General features: G+C 38.8%; 1 protein-coding gene across 1 annotated transcript in view; it reads right to left on the bottom strand.

The window, feature by feature from the left end:
• Nucleotides 1-9616, bottom strand: part of LOC133569739 (cyclic nucleotide-gated cation channel beta-3-like) — a 50106-nt gene extending 40490 nt beyond the window's left edge. Inside the window, exon 1 of the mRNA XM_061922295.1 lies at nucleotides 9476-9616. The gene's annotated coding sequence lies outside the window, so the exon portion shown is untranslated. The remainder of the gene's footprint in view (nucleotides 1-9475) is intronic.
• Between the last annotated feature and the right edge of the window lie 11194 nt (nucleotides 9617-20810).

The raw sequence follows: 20810 nt of genomic DNA, 5'->3' as shown, positions 1-20810 counted from the left end.
AAAACCAACGACTTTCATGTGGTATTAGACAGAAAAGAGGAACTTTTTTTCACCTCCATTTGAAAACGTGGACGTTTGATTCCAATCATTGCAAGTCATCAGAATCAGGTAATACACCAACTTATATTCTTGTCTTCATGAAAGATAGGAATCTATATGTTAAACATGCATGTATATTCATTAAAACACATGTCAACATGTGAACAAAAACGGCAAAATAAATAATTATAAATTATATACTGTATATATAAATGTATATATATATATTTAATATATATATACATATATATATACATATATATGTATATATATATACATATGTCTTGATTGGATTATCCAGAGAATAGTGCTCGATACCGTGGTAGAGCGCAATATGTAGGTGTGGGAAAAAATCACAAGACTACTTCATCTCTACAGATCTGTTTCATGAGGGGTTCCCTCAATCATCAGGAAAATCTCCTGATGATTGAGGGAACCCCTCATGAAACAGATCTGTAGAGATGAAGTAGTCTTGTGATTTTTTCCCACACCTACATATCATATATATATATATATATATATATGATATGTGTGTGTATATATGATTTGTGTGTTTATGTATATATGAGGTAGATCACCTCGACTTGGTCATTTACTAAGTAATTGATAAATGTTGAAAAACTTATTGGGGTGTTACCATTTAGTGGTCAATTGTACGGAATATGTACTGTACTGTGTTATCTACTAATACATGTTTTAATCAATCAATCAATCAAATCAATGAATGCCTACTGAGGCTATGGTGCTGTTAAGTTATTGTGGCTCAATGTGCCATTTTTTTAATTTTATTTTAATGTACTATTATTTAATATATAATGTTGTTTTAGTTACTTAAGAGATATTCCTGGCTCTGAATTTGTTCATTGCTATTTTTATGTTTTTGTGCATTATTTGTTGCCGTAATCAGGTTACTCATCAGTTACTCAGTACTTGAGTAGTTTTTTCACAACATACTTTTTACTTTTACTCAAGTAAATATTTGGGTGACTACTCCTTACTTTTACTTGAGTAATAAATCTCTTAAGTAACTGTACTCTTACTTGAGTACAATTTCTGGCTACTCTACCCACCTCTGGCTCTAGTGTTTGAATGTGTGTGTGAATGTTGTCTGTCTATCTGTGTTGGCCCTGCGAATAGGTGGCGACTTGTCCAGGGTGTACCCCGCCTTCCGCCCGATTGTAGCTGAGATAGGCGCCAGCGCCCCCCGCGACCCCGAAAAAAGGGAATAAGCGGTAGAAAATGGATGGATGGATTGTAAATTCCACATTCTTTATTCTCATGAACATTCTGGGTGTCTCATTCATCCATCCATCCATCCATTTTCTACCGCTTATTCCCTTTCGGGGTCGCGGGGGGTGCTGGCGCCTATCTCAGCTACAATCGGGCGGAAGGCGGGGTACACCCTGGACAAGTCGCCACCTCATCGCAGGGCCAACACAGTCTCATTCAATAAAAGAAAAACAAAAAAATTCATTGTTTTTTAAGGCGGTCCGTCATAACATTTTTAGCACTCATTCAATAAAACAAAAACAAAATAATTCATTGTTTTTTAAGGCGGTTTGTCATAACATTTTTAGCATTCAATCAGACATTATTGTGAGGTGTATGAATACATGTATACCGGCACCCAGACACATTTTTTTCTCTAAATGTGGCCCCCTGAGTGAAAATAATAGCCCAGTCCTGCATTAGAGTCTTCTCTCAGTAAACTGCAAGGCGGTTGTACAACAAATATAAACATACTCCACAGGTACAATACGTCCAAAAGCAAATGCTGTGAACGTGATCTTTACATACCTTGCTTAGAGCCGGAGGACCAAAACCCACTCTGGGCGTCTCAAGACCTGCTGTGGGCCAATGAGAAAGCCTTTAAATATACCACACCATAATCCTAAAGATGCATCTCCTCCTGTCTGCAGAGTGACGAGAACAATCGAGCGAAAATATATATATATTTTTTAAAGATCATTCGCTTCTCCAGCCCTCTGGAGCTGGTCAAGGTGTTGTTGCCGTTTTTAGCTGCACTAATACTCTTGCAGAGGGACAAGCCCCCGTCGCCACTAGGAGTAACAACTAAGCCCATCACCATCTCATACAAGATCCCAAGAGGATTATGGCTGACCACAAAAAGCTCACATGGCCCACTCTCACACGAGCTATGGCCTCACATAGATGTTGACACACCTCCTAATACTGACAACATTGACACTGCCATCAAATGATTAACAAGGACCCCGACTTAAACAAGTTGAAGAACTTATTCGGGTGTTACTATTTAGTGGTCAATTGTACGGAATATGTACTGAACTGTGCAATCCATCCATCCATCCATCCATTTTCTACCGCTAATAAGCGGTTGAACTGTGCAATCTACTAATAAAAGTTTCAATCAATCAATCAATCAAACTTATTTCGTACTTCTGGACCTAAAGATGGTGTCTACAGATAAAATCCCCTCCCAGCGGTAATTTTAGACCTGTTTTCTTCAAAGTTTAATTTGGAACGCCTACTGTATTTTCCGGACCATAGGGCAAACCGGATTATAAGGTGCATTGCCGATTTTTGATATTTTTTCACATATCAGGCCAGGGGTAGGGAACCTATGGCTCTCGAGCCAGATGTGGCTCTTTTGATGACTGCATCTGGCTCTCGGATAAATCTGAGCTGACATTGCTTAACATGATAAATAATCATAGGTGGGTAGAGTAGCCAGAAATTGTACTCAAGTAAGAGTACTGTTACTTTAAAGATTTATTACTCAAGTAAAAGTAAGGAGTAGTCATCCAAATATTTACTTGAGTAAAAGTAAAAAGTATGTTGTGAAAAAACGACTCAAGTACTGAGTGACTGATGAGTAACCTGTTCGTTTAATAATTACGGCAACAAATAATGCACAAAAACGTAAAAATAGCAATGAGCAAATTCATAGCCAGGAATATCTCTTAAGCAACTAAAACAATAATATATATTAAATAACAATACATTAAAAAAAATAAATTAAGGCAAATTGAGCCACAATAACTTAACAGCACCATAGGCTCAGCAGGCATCTATTGATTGATTGATTGAAACTTGTATTAGTAGATTGCACAGTACAGTACATATTCTGTACAATTGACCACTAAATGGTAACACCCCAATAAGTTTTTCAACGTTAATCAATTACTTAATAAATGACCAAGTCGAGGTGATCTACCTCATATATACATACACACACATATCATTGTATATATCTATATATATATATATATATATATATATATATATATATATAGTATATAGTATATAATTTATAGTTTTTTATTTTGCCGTTTTTGTTGAAATGTTAAAGGTGTTTAATGAATATACATGCATGTTTAACATATAGATTCCTAACTTTCAGGAAGACAAGAATATAAGTTGGTGTATTACCTGATTCTGATGACTTGCATTGATTGGAATCAGACAGTATAGTGCTGATAATGTCCACATTTTCAAATGGAGGAGAAAAAAAGTTCCTCTTTCCTGTCTGATACCACATGAAAGTCGTTGGTTTTTGGCATCTTATTTGTCCAGCTTCCATATTCGTTTTTATACACTTTACAAGAAATACATTGGCGGCAAACTCCGTAGTTTGCTCGCTTGTTTGCGCTGGCTTTCGGAGACTCTTATTTTGTTAGCGCAGGCGCGATGGAGCGGCGCTTTTATTGTGAAGACAGGAACTGTGCGATCAGTCTTTAGGCTTTTGACGGGAAGTACAGTTGAAATAAAAAGTGTCTTTTTTCCTTTACACTTTTGATTGATTGATTGAAACTTTTATTATTAGATTGCACAGTACAGTACATATTCTGCACAATTGACCACTAAATGGTAACACCCCAATAAGTTTTTCAACTTTTTAGGTCGGATTCGACGTGTGACGGTCACGTGACCGCCTGGTTTTGTTTGATTGGTCCAACGTCACCATTGACTGCATTTGATTGGTGAAACGCAGGCATGCGTAGTTCGTACTTTGAATGAGTGTCTGACAAAATCAAAACAAACAAAGCGTGCATTAACAGATTGATAAAAAAAAAAGTAGCGAGTAACGAGCTGATTGTAGATAAATGGAGCGGAGTAAAAGTAGCGTTTCTTCTTTATAAAAGTATGTTGCATAAAAACTACTCTTAGAAGTACAATTTATCCCCAAAGTTACTCAAGTAGATGTAACGGAGTAAATGTAGCGCGTTACTACCCACCTCTGTAAATAATGAATAATTCCACTTGTAATCAGTGTTAAAAATAATGTTCAAAATATAAAACATTTCCATGCATTTTTAATCCATCCATCCGTTTTCTACCGCACCTGTTCAAGAAGTTGCGTTATTGTTAAGAAGTTATTTATTTTTCCTTGGTTAGTGTGGGGCTTGCCCTCATGGGGGTTCTTCAGACCACAAAGCATTGACATGAGAGCCTGTTTCTAGGTTACATTATTGGTTAATTTTTCAATAAGTCTCTCAGTTGCTTTCCAGTAATTGTCTCTTTCTCTTTCGTTCTCGCTGGCGCTCTGGCTCCAGCCCCAACCCCGTCTCTCCTCCTGGCTGCTGCTTATAACAGAGTGACAGGTGATTAGATAGCAAAGCCCAGGTGGGTCATCTACGCACCTGTCACTGAATTCCAGGCTGGTCACACCCCGTTTCGCTGCAGGCCACGCCCCCTCCACAGTTAGCTTCAGAATAACAATGTTATTACAAAGAATAAGAGACCTACTATACTCTAAAATGTTGGTCTTACTTGAAAATGCACGCGTTTAGTTGTGTTCAGTGTAAAAAAAAAATATTATATGGCTCTTACGGAAATACATTTTAAAATATTTGGCTTTTTGGCTCTCTCAGCCAAAAAGGTTCCCGACCCCTGTATTAGGCGCATTAAAGGAGGTATTTTTTTCTAAATATTAAACACTTCTTTGTGGTCTACGTAAAATGGAACGGTGATTCTTAAGTCAAAATGTTGCATAGATGATGTTTTACAGATCATCTTCAAGTCGCTTCACCTTCGACAGCGTCTTCTCCCCGTCATCTTTGTTTTAGCGGTGTAGCGTGCAAGGACGGGAGTGGAAAAAGTGTCAAAAGATGGAGCTAACTGTTTTAATGACATTCAGACTTTACTTCAATCAATTATGGAGCAGCATCTCCTCATCCGGAAACAACAAGACAGGAAACGTGTCCTGTAAAAAACTCTAATAACGAAAGTTCCTTGGGTGAATAATTTAGACTTACTACACCGGTATGTTTTAGCGCTTTTGTTGGGGGGTTTACTGATGGATAAAAGTAAGAACTTTGCACTAATTTTTATTAGAAATGGCAACAGCAGAGGATGAATGTCCCATAACAAGAAGATAGAGAAAAAGAAGAAGCTTATCAACCACGGTGCCTACACAGACTACAAAGGCGGACGCGCCCATTTTATTGGATTTACACAGATACCAAATACAGACCAGCAGGGACCAAAAGGTGAGAAAAGTTGCTTTTGCATAAGATTGCGAAACAAAACACCAGCTAATGTCTTACCTTTTACACAAACCATAATAATACGCGTATGTTTAATGTGCCGACAATTCATCAAGCGGTGCGGCGTCATAGCTTACCAAAGTCGTACTAAAACATTCAGAGAGATTTTTGAGCGCCGTGTGTTATGTTCTATATTTTCATTGGAACACAAAAAATGTTGGTGTTGTTTACTTGAGACCCCTCATCGTGCCTTCTACACGTATCTCTTATGTTTGACTGCCATCTACTGGTCACAATTAACATTCACCATGTACCAAATAAAATTGCTTCGAGGTGGCGCACTGTCTTGAGAAAAAAAAAAGATTTTAAGTGCGCTTTTTAGTCCGGAAAATATGGTAGTCTTAGCTCCAAAATGAAAGGGAGAAGCGGTAGAAAATGGATGGATAGATGGATAACCTGTAACATGTATATAAAAAGTATGTTAAAAAAATTATAAATATACACCAGAGGTGTCAAAACTTTTTCCACTGAGGGCCGCACACGGAAAAATTAAAGCATGCGGGGGCCATTTTGATTTTTTTTATTTTCAAACCATAACAAAATATATGGATTTAGAAAAATTATTTTACCTTAAGGGGTCCTGGGGACCATAAAGGGTCTCAGTTAATAAAATGTTAAAATTAAGTCAATTTTTTATTATTATTTTACATTTAACGCTTACAGTAAATCTCTATATCAACTTAGAAAAAAAAAAGGTTTTATGGCATTTCTGTGAAAAACATTTTTGTTTTTTTTAATAGTAAAACTGAAATATGTAGTATTTAGTAATTAGAGCCTTAAAAGATCAATAATGCAGGACACCATTGATTTTAATTATTTAATATTTTTGCGTAATCACAGTGAAAAGATAAATAAAATACCACTAAATATATTTGGGATCCAAAAGGTGCCCCACTCATAAAGTGATACATTTTTATTAGTTTTTATTTATTTTTTACTTTCAACACTCAAGTCACGAGATCAACTTTAGATATATCTGTCAATTTTACGTTTAAAGGGGAACATTATCACAATTTCAAAAGGGTTAAAAACAATAAAAATCAGTTCCCAGTGGCTTGTTGTATTTTTTAAAGTTTTTTTTCAAAATTTTACCGGTCCCGGAATATCCCTAAATAAAGCTTTAAAGTGCCTTATTTTCGCTATCTTCGAAACCACTATCCATTTCCCTGTGACGTCATACAGGGCTGCCAATACAAACAACATGGCGGTTACCACAGCAAGATATAGCGACATTAGCTCGGATTCAGACTCGGTTTTCAGCGGCTTAAGCGATTCAACAGATTACGCATGAATTGAAACAGATGGTCGGAGTATGGAGGCAGACAGCGAAAACGAAATTGAAGAATAAATTGACGCTATTCGGCCATAGCGTGGGTGTACCTAATGAAGTGGCCCACAGCATGGCTGCCTTATTAGCATCGCCGGTAAAATGTGCGGACCAAACGATCAGGACTTTCGCATCTTGTGACACTCCGTCAATCCGTCGATTGGTAAGTGTTTGTTTCGCATTAAATGTGGGCATCTAGTTTCAAATGTACATACAGCTAGCGTAAATAGCATGTTAGCATCGATTAGCGTAGCATGTTAGCATCAATTAGCTGGCAGTCATGCCGCGACCGAATATGTTTGATTAGCACATAAGTCAACGACATCAACAAAACTCACCTTTGTGATTTCGTTGACTTAATCGTTGCAAATGCATCTGCAGGTTATCCATACATCTCTGTGCCATGTCTGTCTTAGCATCGCCGGTCAAAGTAGAAGCATTTAAGTCTCACCTTAAAACTCATCTGTATACTCTCGCCTTTAAATAGACCTCCTTTTTAGACCAGTTGATCTGCCGCTTCTTTTCTTTTTTTTCTCCTATGTCCCCCCCTCCCTTGTGGAGGGGGTCCGGTCCGATGACCATGGATGAAGTACTGGCTGTCCAGAGTCGAGACCCAGGATGGACCGCTCGTCGGGACCCAGGATGGACCGCTCGCCTGTGTATCGGTTGGGGACATCTCTACGCTGCTGATCCGCCTCCGCTTGGGATGGTTTCCTGTGGACGGGACTCTCGCTGCTGTCTTGGATCCGCCTTGAACTGAACTCTCGCGGCTGTGTTGGAGCCACTATGGATTGAACTTTCACAGTATCACGTTAGACCCGCTCGACATCCATTGCTTTCAGTCCCCTGGGGGGGGGGGGGGGGTGTTTGCCCACATCTGAGGTCCTCTCCAAGGTTTCTCATAGTCAGCATTGTCACTGGCGTCCCACTGGATGTGAGTTTTCCTTGCCCTTTTGTGGGTTCTTCCGAGGATGTCGTAGTCGTAATGATTTGTGCAGTCCTTTGAGACATTTGTGATTTGGGGCTATATAAATAAACATTGATTGATTAATTAATATATAACTTTATAGTGACATGAAAAATCGAGTTTCAAATAATAATAATAATAATAATTTAAAAAATATCAATGGCATTTGAAATAAAATAAAAATTGAAAGCCCCTTTTCTATTTGCAGCCTTATGAGGTAAATATCAAAATAAACTTTTTCCACAGGCTAATAATACATGTGAAAATAAAATAACAATAATGAACGAATCAAACATTCAAGCCTTGAAGTAGCAAGAGAAAGTGCATGAATAAAACGTTAATTATTGCTCAGTTTGCTACACCGATTTGCTTTAACACTGAGTATGGAACAAGCAACGCTTATACAACATAATGGTGCAAAATAAACTTTCAAAAAAACTAACAAAAAACACCAATGGTATATTAAATAAAGTTGAAATAAAAAATGTAATGCCTCTTTTCTATTTGCAGCCTTCTAAGGTACATATCACTGCGATGAGGTGGCGACTTGTCCAGGGTGTACCCCGCCTTCCGCCCGATTGTAGCTGAGATAGGCACCAGCGACCCCCGCGACCCCAAAAGGGAATAAGCGGTAGAAAATGGATGGATGATGGAAGGTAAATATCAACATTAACTTTTTCCACACTGTTTGTAGAGAACGCTAAAGGCCTTTAGGGAAGGCCCCCAATATTGGGAGGATCGGGAGAAATTCAGGAGAATGGTTGCCCTGGGAGATTTTTGGGGAAAGGCATTGAACTTCAGGAGTCTCCCGGAAAAAATCGGGATGGTTGGCAAGTATGAGTATTAGCGGTAAATGCGGTGTTACAGCGGCGCTACCGCTGTATAGTACCGGAGGGCCAGCTCTAATGTTAATTTGATATTGCCTCAAGGGCCAAATTAAATTACACGGCGGGCCAGATTCGGCCTGCGGGCCAGAGTTTGACACCCATGGCATAATTACACAGTATTTTGGACATCTGTGTTGCTGAATCTTTTGCAATTTGTTCAATTAATAATGGAGACGTCAAAGAAGAATGCTGTTGGTGGAAAGCGGTGGATTGCAGCTGCCTTTAGCACCGAAACATAGCCGGTGTTTCTTTGTTTGTTGTGAAGCTTTAACACAGAGCGGTCAAGCGAACATGTTTCTCTACCACACGTCAACCAATTGTGATATTAAGTCGGCTCTTGGGCTTCACGGTGGCAGAGGGGTTAGTGCGTCTGCCTCACAATACGAAGGTCCTGCAGTCCTGGGTTCAAATCCAGGCTCGGGATCTTTCTGTGTGGAGTTTGCATGTTCTCCCCGTGAATGCGTGGGTTCCCTCCGGGTACTCCGGCTTCCTCCCACCTCCAAAGACATGCACCTGGGGATAGGTTGATTGGCAACACTAAATTGGCCCTAGTGTGTGAATGTGATTGTGAGTGTTGTCTGTCTATCAGTGTTGGCCCTGCGATGAGTTGGCGACTTGTCCAGGGTGTACCCCGCCTTCCGCCCGATTGTAGCTGAGATAGGCGCCCGCGACCCCGAAAGGGAATAAGCGGTAAAAAATGGATGGATGGATGGAAGTCGGCTCTTACCGGAGACTTGAGTGGATTATGCGACCTCCTCCTGCAGCTGTGATCTTGGCTCCTCCATTGGCTTCTCTCAGAGACACTGGTGTTCACCGCAGCCCTCCGACCTTCAGGTATGACTTTATAATCTCACTAAAACACTATTAACACAATAAGCAGATAAGGGATTTTCCAGAATTATCCTAGTAAATGTGTCTAATAACATCTGAATCGCTCCCACTGCAGCAGCCTGGTGCCGTCGCCTTTTTTTTTGGTGCTTCACTCTACCTTTCCTCATCCGCGAATCTTTCATTCTCGCTCAAATTAACGGGGAAATTGTCGCTTTCTCGGTCTGAATAGCTCTTGCTGCTGGAGGCTATGATTATAAACAATGTGAGGATGTGAGGAGCCCTACAACCCGTGACGTCACGCGCACATCTTCTGCTACTTCCGGTAAAGGCAAGGCTTTTTTATTGGCGACCAAAAGTTGCAAACTTTATCGTCGATGTTCTTTAGTAAATCCTTTCTGCAAAAATATGGCAATATCGCAAAATGATCAAGTATGACACATAGAATGTACCTGCTATCCCCGTTTAAATAAGAAATTCTCATTTCAGTAGGCCTCTAATGTTAGCGTACTTCCAGCACGATTGATCCGACATGGTCGGAATGCAGGTGACGTCATTCTACGGAAATAGCCGAAGGTATTCGGCGCGGGATATTCAAAATGGTTGACTAAATTTGGTGATGTTTCGACGGTAATTTTTTATTTACATACTTTGCGGATTGTAAATACAATTGGTTATGGTTTAATGGATACAAAGAAACACAGTCAAGCATATAAAGGCAACTTCTTTATCCACTTTAAGGGCGTGTCACCTTGCCAGTTCATTGAAAGTGTGTAGCACTCACGCAGTTCTAAAGAGCTTCAACACGGCAAATATAGCGGTCATCGATTTTCTAAAATTTCATCTAACATGTATAACACCGCTTCATGGATTATTTGTGTTGCTTACCAAGTGATTGGAAGATTTAATTATTTTTTTGTCTTCGAAGGGAATTGCTAAATTTATTACAGCGTGGCACGAACTAACCGGAAGAGACAATAACCGGAAGTGACATTGACTTGTGTCAAAGCTCACCGGGTTTGCTGATTGGCTCACAGGTAACCCCAGGGAATCTGATTGGCTCCTGGAGGCAATTGGCCAATGAACACTTCACTGCAGCTTGTAAAATCCAGCAGCACACGTCTTTACTTTGTTTTTGTGACTTTTAAAAAAAACGTTGAATAATTTATAAACTACATTTTTTCCCAACTTAACTTTTGCCTATCCCACTTGACACACCAATAAGCTTGTTTATTTATTTAGTTTCTTTTTTTTTACTGGAAACAGAGGGTTGGGTGGGTAGGTGGAGGGACGTTACAACATAAAATATTCAAAGGAAATATAGGAGCTTTGATTGAAACTTTTGTTTATGTATGCACTGCACTGCTGATGGTCAATAAAACATACATACATACATATATATATGTATATATATATATATATATATATATATCCACATATATATATATACATATATATACACACATATATATATATATATATACACACACATACATCCATAAATATATATATATATATTTATATATAAATACACATATATATACAGACATATATATACACACATATATATACATATATATATATATATATATATATACACACACATACATCCATAAATATATATATATATTTATATATAAATACACATATATATACAGACATATATATTTACACACACACACATACATCCATACATTTACATATATATACAAATGCATATATACATATATAAGCAAGGATAGAAATATAATACATACATAAATACATACATACATAATGTATATATACATATATGAACACATACATACATATATAAACATATATATACACACACACATATATATGTACATATATATATACATACATACATACACATATAGTATATATATGTATACATTATATATATATATGTACACAGTATATATACACATACAATATATATAATAATAATAATGATATATTTTATTTGTAAAAAGCACTTTATGTTTAGCAAACAACCTCAAAGTGCCACAGTGTAAAAAAAAAAATAGTAATAATAAAAATAAATAAAATATAAAACTAGAAACAGCCCAATAGCTAGAACCAACATGCGTGTCTATGAAAATACTTTTTTTAAAAGTATATATACATATTCAGTACATATACAGAGTATATATACATATACAGTATACATATATATATATATATATATATATATATATATATATATATATATATATACATATACATATATATATATCCATCCATTTTCTACCGCTTATTCCCTTTCGGGGTCGCGGGGGGCGCTGGCGCCTATCTCAGCTACAATCGGGCAGAAGGCAGGGTACACCCTGGACAATATATATATATATATATATATATATATATATATACACATATGTATATACACATATGTATATACATATATTTTGGGGTCGCAGGGGGCGCTGGCGCCTATCTCAGCTACAATCGGGCGGAAGGCGGAGTACACCCTGGACAAGTCGCTACCTCATAGATTTATTTATTAAAGGTAAATTGAGGACATTTCTGGCAATTTATTTAAGTGTGTATCAAACTGGTAGCCCTTCGCATTAATCAGTACCCAAGAAGTAGCTGTTGCTTTCAAAAAGGTTGATGACCCCTGGTTTACATGTACAACTTTCTCTGACTTTCTAGGGCGTGTTTAATGCCACTTCTTTTTCTGTCTCATTTTGTCCACCAAACTTTTAACGTTGTGCGTGAATGCACAAAGGTGAGTTTTGTTGACGTTATTGACTTGTGTGGAGTGCTCATCAGACATATTTAGCCCCTGCATGACTGCAAGCTAATCGATGCTAACATGCTATTTAGGCTAGCTGTGTGTACATATTGCATCATTATGCCTCATTTGCAACCATATTTTGTCCAAAGTGAGGCCCGGGGGCCATTTTAAAACGGCCCCACGGCACATTTTAAAAATACTATGGAAAAAAATTAAAATGGTATAAAAGAGCAAATAGGTGAAATGTAATAAGAACATTTTGCAATGTTAATTTTAATTACTCAAAGCTGCCATGCAGGCTGTTTCTTTCTTTAAAAAAAAAAAAATTGTGAATCAAAATCAATTATGAATTATTGACCAATTCAAGGCTCCAATTACGTCACATTAAATATTCCACCTTGAGATATTTTTGGGGGCAAATGTTGCATATTTTGTGTTTGCCATGTAAAAAACTGAGCTGTTTTTTTTTTTTCTAAAGAAGGGCCTAAAACGAACAAACAGAAAACATAAACTACAAAAAAAACTTATAATTGATGAATAGATCTGAAGTTGATCTCGAGACTATTGTGTTAAAAGTAAACAGTAAAAAAAATAATAATTACAATTTATTTTTTAACACTTTAATAGGATCAGTGTGTTTTGTTTTTAAGTATCATTGCACCAAAAAATAATAGTGAATCAAAATCAATGTTATGAGTTGTTGACCTTTTTACGGCTCCAATTACTATATAATCTCAAATATTCTACTTAAAAAATTTTATTGGGTGAAAATATTGTATATTTTCAGGGTTTTTTTCCATAAAAAACATAGTTTTCTTTGACAAAAAAAACATACAAATTAAATCTTTAAAAACGTCATATTAACAAATAGACTTAATATGGATCTAGAGATTTAAAACTTGAATAATAATAAAGATAATAACACTGAATAATGACACATTTTTTTACATTTTATTTTTACCAAAACCTTTTGATGTCCTCGGGATTAAGCCTGAGTGGTGGCCTAAATGTATAATTTTTATACATGTATTGTATTGGTTTTTAAAATAAATGGCCCCCGCTTGCTTTGATTTTTCAGTGTGCGGCCCTCAGTGGAAAAAGTTTGGACACCCCTGCTTTAAGTCCTCTTAATTCAATTTATATCTCATGAAACACTAACTATTACTATGTAATATGGCTTTTAATTGTTTGCAGCTCCAGAAAGATTTGTTTTTGGTCCAATATAGCTCTTTCAACATTTTGGGTTGCCGACCCCTGCCCTAAAAGAACAGGATTTAACAGTATTTTTGCATTCCCCTCCTCCACCAAAAGGGGGCAGAAGAGCCTCTCCTATGTTTTCCTCTGTTAACTGCTCTCTTTGCAACTCATGAAACTCTTTTATCCTTAGAAGAAGCCAGATGTTGTTGAGGTTTATTTTCTGCTCCCAGCGAGTGAAGAGACACTAGTGTGAATTAGGAGCGTTTAAAAGACATCCACATCTGCTGCCATGACAGAAGACCGTCCAACAGACCAACAGCTTCTTATTATTTTTGTGTGTACTGTTTAAAGGCCTACTGAAATGAGATTTTCTTATCTAAACGGGGATAGCAGGTCCATTCTATGTGTCATATTTGATCATTTCGCGATATTGCCATATTTTTGCTGAAAGGATTTAGTAGAGAACATCCACGATAAAGTTCGCAACTTTTGGTCGCTAATAAAAAAGCCTTGCCTGTACCGGAAGTAGCAGACGATGTGCGCGTGACGTCACGGGTTGTAGAGCTGGTCACATCTGAACATTTTTTACAATCACGGCCACCAGTAGCTAGAGCAATTCGGACCGAGAAAGCGACAATTTCCCCATTAATTTGAGCGAGGATGAAAGATTTGTGGATGAGGAAAGTGAGAGTGAAGGACAATAGAAAAAAAAAAGGCGAGGGCAGTTGGAGCGATTCAGATGTTATTAGACACATTTACTAAGATAATTTAGGAAAATCCCTTATCTGCTTACTGTGTTACTAGTGTTTTAGTGAGATTATATGGTACCTGAAAGTCAGAAGGGTGTGGCCACGGGTGGGAGGAGGTAAGAGAGTCCGCAGCTGCGGGAGGACGCAAGCTCCGCTCATGTCTACGGTAAGAGCCGACTTATTACCACAATTTTATCACCGAAACCATGTTCGCTTGGCCGCTCTGTTCCATAGTAAAGCTTCACCTTCGGGAATGTAAACAAGGAAACACCGGCTGTGTTTGTGTTGCTAAAGGCAGCCGCAATACACCGCTTCCCATCTACATCTTTCTTCTTTGACGTCTCCATTATTAATTGAACAAATTGCAAAATATTCAGCAACACAGACGTCCAGAATACTGTGTAATTATGCGATTAAATCAGACGAGTTATAGCTTGGATCTGGCTGGAAAAAAATGTCCACGACAACCCGAGACGCATCATCATACCGACGTTTTCAACAGGATACTTTGCACAAAATTTAAAATTGCAATTTAGTAAACTAAAAAGGCCGTATCGGCACGTGTTGCAATGTTAATATTTCATCATTGATATATAAACTATCAGACTGTGTGGTCGGTAGTAGTGGGTTTCAGTAGGTTTTTAATCTCTGTGGGCCTGATTTACGAAGATCCAAATAGCGTGTACAAGCCTGGTGTATGCTCTCGCGTCACGTAACTTGCATCGCTTTGCAAACATTTGCATGAAAACGTATATTTTGTAGTTTAAATTATATAACGTTGCAAATGATCATAGCGTCCTCTGCCGCGACTCGTTAAGAAGTTGCACTTTCCATCTTCACAAATTTGTTTTCCCTCTGCTTTATGAGTAAAATGGTGATTAAAAGTAAACAGATTACCGTATTTCCTTGAATTTCCGCCGGCTATATAGTATGCGCCTGCTTAGAATTACTGCCGGCTCAAACTTGTTTCGCACAATAATTAACCCATGCTTAGCATTACCGCCAGCTCAGGATTAACGCCGGGTCAAACTCGTTTCACAAAATAATATTTTTATTAGCGCATGTCTAGAATTTCCACCGGGTCAAACTCGTCACGTCACGAGTGACACTTCACCTGTCATCATTTTCAAAATGGAGGAAGTTGATTTCCATCCATCCATTTTCTACCGCTTATTCCCTTTCGGGGTCGCGGGGGGCGCTGGCGCCTATCTCAGCTACAATCGGGCGGAAGGCGGGGTACACCCTGGACAAGTCGCCACCTCATCGCAGGGCCAACACAGATAGACAGACAACATTCACACACTAGGGCCAATTTAGTGTTGCCAATCAACCTATCCCCAGGTGCATGTCTTTGGAAGTGGGAGGAAGCCGGAGTACCCGGAGGGAACCCACGCATTCACGGGGAGAACATGCAAACTCCACACAGAAAGATCCCGAGCCTGGATTTGAACCCAGGACTGCAGGACCTTCGTATTGTGAGGCAGACGCACTAACCCCTCTGCCACCGTGAAGCCCAATTAAGGGAAGAAGATTAAGAGCTATTCGGTAGGATTTAAAGGCCTACTGAAATGAGATTTTCTTATTTAAACGGGGATAGCAGGTCCATTCTATGTGTCATACTTGATCATTTTGCGATATTGCCATATTTTTGCTGAAAGGATTTAGTAGAGAACATCCACGATAAAGTTTGCAACTTTTGGTCGCTTACATATCGGAAGTCGCAGACGATGACGTCACCCGTGTGAGGGCTCCTCACATATTCACATTGTTTTTAATGGGAGCCTCCAACAAAAAGTGCTATTCGGACCGAGAAAACGACAATTTCCCCATTAATTTGAGCGAGGATGAAAGATTCGTGTTTGAGGATATTGATAGCGACGGACTAGAAAAAAAAAAAAAAAAGCGATTGCATTGGGACGGATTCAGATGTTTTTAGACACATTTACTAGGATAGTCCTGGGAAATCACTTATCTTTCTATCGTGTTGCTAGTGTTTTAGTGAATTTAATAGTACCTGATAGTCAGAGGTGTGTGTCCACGGGTGTGTTGAAGCGCAGTGTCTCAGGGAAGTCGACGGCAGCTTTATGGGCGGCACAAGCTCAGCTGATCTTCGGTAAGAAGCGACTTTTTAATCACAATTTTCTCACCCAAACCTGCCGGTTGACATTCGGTCGGGATCCATGTTCGCTTGACCGCGCTCTGATCCATAGTAAAGTTTCACCTCCGGGAATTTTAAACAAGGAATCACCGTGTGTTTGTGTGGCTAATGGCTAAAGCTCCCCAACTCCATCTTTCTACTTTGACTTCTCCAATATTAATTGAACAAATTGCGAAAGATTCAGCAACACAGATGTCCAAAATACTGTGTAATTATGCGGTTAAAGCAGACGACTTTTAGCTGTGTGTGTGTGCAGCGCTCATATTTCCTAACAGTCCGTGACGTCATCATTACGCAACGTTTTGAAGAAGAAACTCCCGGGAAATTTAAAATTGCAATTCAGTAAACTAAAAAGGCCGTATTGGCATGTGTTGCAATGTTAATATTTCATCATTGATATATAAACTATCAGACTGCATGGTCGGTTTTCAGTAGGATTTAAGGTCCAAGCTATTGAATATGCTAAAAAGAACGGTAAGCAGCTATGTTTTATTAATATACCGTAGCTGCGTGTGTCAAATATGAGTCATTAAATGACTCCCGCCTCCTGGTGGTAGAGGGCGCCAGTGATCCTTCTTGCGACTACTCGGCTGCAGAAGAAGTGGCAACAAGCAGCAAGAGTGAGCAGCGATTGTCTATTTTTTCCCCTCGCTTGCACTTTTAACATGGAGGATTACATATCTAAAATAAAACAGTTTTCGAAACTGGACTTTCAATCGAAGCAGGAGGTAATAAAGGAAGATCTCCATCGAGACAGAGAGACTTTTAAACCTGAAGAAAGATAAGGAAGACTTCTATAAACAAGTTATCGATGCTTTTGATCAGAAGGAGCTGCGCATGGACTTCATTTATAAGTAAAGTTAAGACCATAATAACGTTTTTTCTATTAAATGTGCTTTTCATGATGGTATCCTTACATCACACTCAAATTTATAAGCGCAGGCCTAAATTTACCGCATGCCTTTGGTAAGTGCCGGACTTCATTTATAAGTAAAGTTAAGACCATAATAACGTTTTTTCTATTAAATGTGCTTTTCATGATGGTATCCTTACATCACACTCAAATTTATAAGCGCAGGCCTAAATTTACCGCATGCCTTTGGTAAGCGCCGGAGTGAGAAGAGGTTTCAAATTAATTAGCGCCCTGGCGGCAATTCAAAGAAATACGATAGTTCCAGTGTAGAGAAATATATGTCCATGAGGAGGTTGTTGTCACTCTTTACAAGAGGTAAAAATTATAAATGTTTTTTGCCCCAACTTTTCACGAGTTGAAGTCAGAGATGTAAAAGAGAAAAGCGGTCAATGTTTGTTTGGTGTGACCACCGTTTGCCTCACGCCGTGCAACACGTCTCCTTTGAAGTAGATTTGATGAGGTTGTTGGTCATGGAATGTTGGTCTACTCCTTTTCAACACCTGTGCCAAGTTGCTGGATATTGGCAGGAAGTGGAACACACTGGCGTATACATAGTGTGTGATCTATGATGTGTGATCTATAACGGAAGATCCACCACATGTGATCTATGACGAGTAATCCATGACGAGGGTTCTATAATGTGTGATCTATGACAAGTGATTGGAGGTGCGATCTATGAAGAAGGATCTATGATGTGTTACTACCTATGACGTGTTACCTTTGACGTGTGATCAATGACAGGAGATCTACCACATGTGATCTATGACGTGGGATCTATGTGATCTGTGATGAGTAATCCATGACATGTGATCTATGACGAGAGTTCTATAATGTGTGATCTATAACGTGTTATTTATGACGTGTGATGTATGACAAGTGATCTATGACGTGTTAGCTATGACAAGTGATCTATGACGTGTTAGCTATGACAAGTGATCTATGACGTGTTAGCTATGACGAGTGATCTATGACGTGTTATTTATGACGAGTGATCTACGGCGTGTGATCTATCAACCAATCAATCAAAGTTGACTTATATAGCCCTAAAACACGAGTGTCTAAAAGGGCTGCACAACGACATCCTCGGCTCAGATCCCACATCACTCGTATGACAGGTAATCTGACATGTGATCTATGATCTATGACGTGTGGTCTATGACGTGTGATCTATGGCATATGGCCTATGACCTGTGGTCTATGACCTGTGGTCTATGACCTGTGGTCTATGACGTGTGGTCTATTACGTGTGATCTATGATGTGTGGTCTATGACATGTGATATATTACGTGTGATCTATGACATGTGATCTATGACCTGTGGTCTTTGATGTGTGGTCTATAATGTGTGTTTTATGAGATGTGATCTATGACGTGTGGTCTATGAACAGTGATCTATTACGTGTGATCTATGATGTGTGGTCTATGACGTGTGATCTATGGCATATGGTCTATGACCTGTGGTCTATGACGTGTGGTCTATGAAGAGTGATCTATTACGTGTGATCTATGATGTGTGGTCTATGACATGTGATCTATTACGTGTGATCTATGACATGTGACCTATGACCTGTGGTCTTTGATGTGTGGTCTATAATGTGTGTTTTATGAGATGTGATCTATGACGTGTGGTCTATGAAGAGTGATCTATTACGTGTGATCTATGATGTGTGGTCTATGACATGTGATCTATTACGTGTGATCTATGACATGTGATCTATGACCTGTGGTCTTTGATGTGTGGTCTATAATGTGTGTTTTATGAGATGTGATCTATGACGTGTGGTCTATGACGTGTGATCTATTACGTGTGATCTATGACATGTGACCTATGACCTGTGGTCTTTGATGTGTGGTCTATAATGTGTGTTTTATGAGATGTGATCTATGACGTGTGGTCTATGAAGAGTGATCTATTACGTGTGATCTATGATGTGTGGTCTATGACGTGTGATCTATGGCATATGGTCTATGACCTGTGGTCTATGACGTGTGGTCTATGAAGAGTGATCTATTACGTGTGATCTATGATGTGTGGTCTATGACATGTGATCTATTACGTGTGATCTATGACATGTGACCTATGACCTGTGGTCTTTGATGTGTGGTCTATAATGTGTGTTTTATGAGGTGTGATCTACAACGTGTGATCTATGTAGAGTGATCGCTGGCAAGTGATCTATGACCTGTGAACTATGACGTGTGGTCTCTGTCCTGTGTTGTATGTCCTGTGACCTATGACGTGTGGTCTATGACCTGTGGACTATGACGCGCGATCTATGTCGTGTGATCTTTGACATGTGATCTATGACAAGGGAACTATGACGTGTGATCTATGACTTGTGGTCTATGCCATGTAATCTATGACATGTGATCAATGTTGTGCGATCTATGTCGTGTGATCTTTGCCATGTGATCAATGTCGTGTGGTCTATGACGTGATCAATGTTGTGTGATCAATGACCTATGATCAATAACAAGTGATTTATTACCTGTGAACTATGACCTGTGACCGATGATGAGTGATCTATGAACTGTGATCTAAGACAAGTGAACTATGACCTGTGATCAATAACAAGTGATATATTACCTGTGAACTATGTTATGTGATCTATGACCTGTGATTACTGACAAGTGATCTATGACCTGTGATCTATGACCTGTGATTAATGACCTGTGATCTATGACAAGTGATTATTGACCTGTGATCTATAACAAGTGATCTATGACCTGTGAACTATGACTTGTGATCTATGACCTGTGAACTTTGACTTGTGATCTATGACAAGTGATCTGTGACCTGTGAACTATGACCTGTGAACTATGACTTGTGATCTGTGACCTGTGAACTATGACTTGTGATCTATGACAAGGGATCTGTGACCTGTGAACTATGACCTGTGATCTGTGACCTGTGAACTATGACTGGTGATCTATGACAAGTGATCTGTGACCTATGATCTATGACAAGTGATCTGTGACCTGTGAACTATGACTTGTGATCCATGACAAGTGATCTGTGACCTGTGAACTATGACCTGTGATCTGTGACCTGTGAACTATGACCTGTGATCTATGACAAATGACCTGTGAACTATGACATGTGAACTATGACTTGTGATCTATGACAAGTGATCTGTGACCTGTGAACTATGACCTGTGAACTATGACCTGTGATCTGTGACCTATGAACTATGACATGTGATCTATGACAAGTGACCTGTGAACTATGACCTGTGAACTATGACCTGTGAACTATGACCTGTGATCTATGACAAGTGATCTGTGACCTGTGCACTATGACCTGTGATCTGTGATCTATGACCTGTGAACTATGACTTGTGATCTGTGACCTGTGAATTATGACCTGTGATCTATGACAAATTACCTGTGAACTATGACTTGTGATCTATGACAAGTGATCTGTGATCTATGACAAGTGATCTGTGACCTGTGAACTATGACTTGTGATCTATGACAA

This window comes from Nerophis ophidion, linkage group LG15, assembly GCF_033978795.1.
Source record: "Nerophis ophidion isolate RoL-2023_Sa linkage group LG15, RoL_Noph_v1.0, whole genome shotgun sequence".
Taxonomy (NCBI): domain Eukaryota; kingdom Metazoa; phylum Chordata; class Actinopteri; order Syngnathiformes; family Syngnathidae; genus Nerophis; species Nerophis ophidion.
This window is presented reverse-complemented; position numbering and strand designations above follow the sequence as displayed.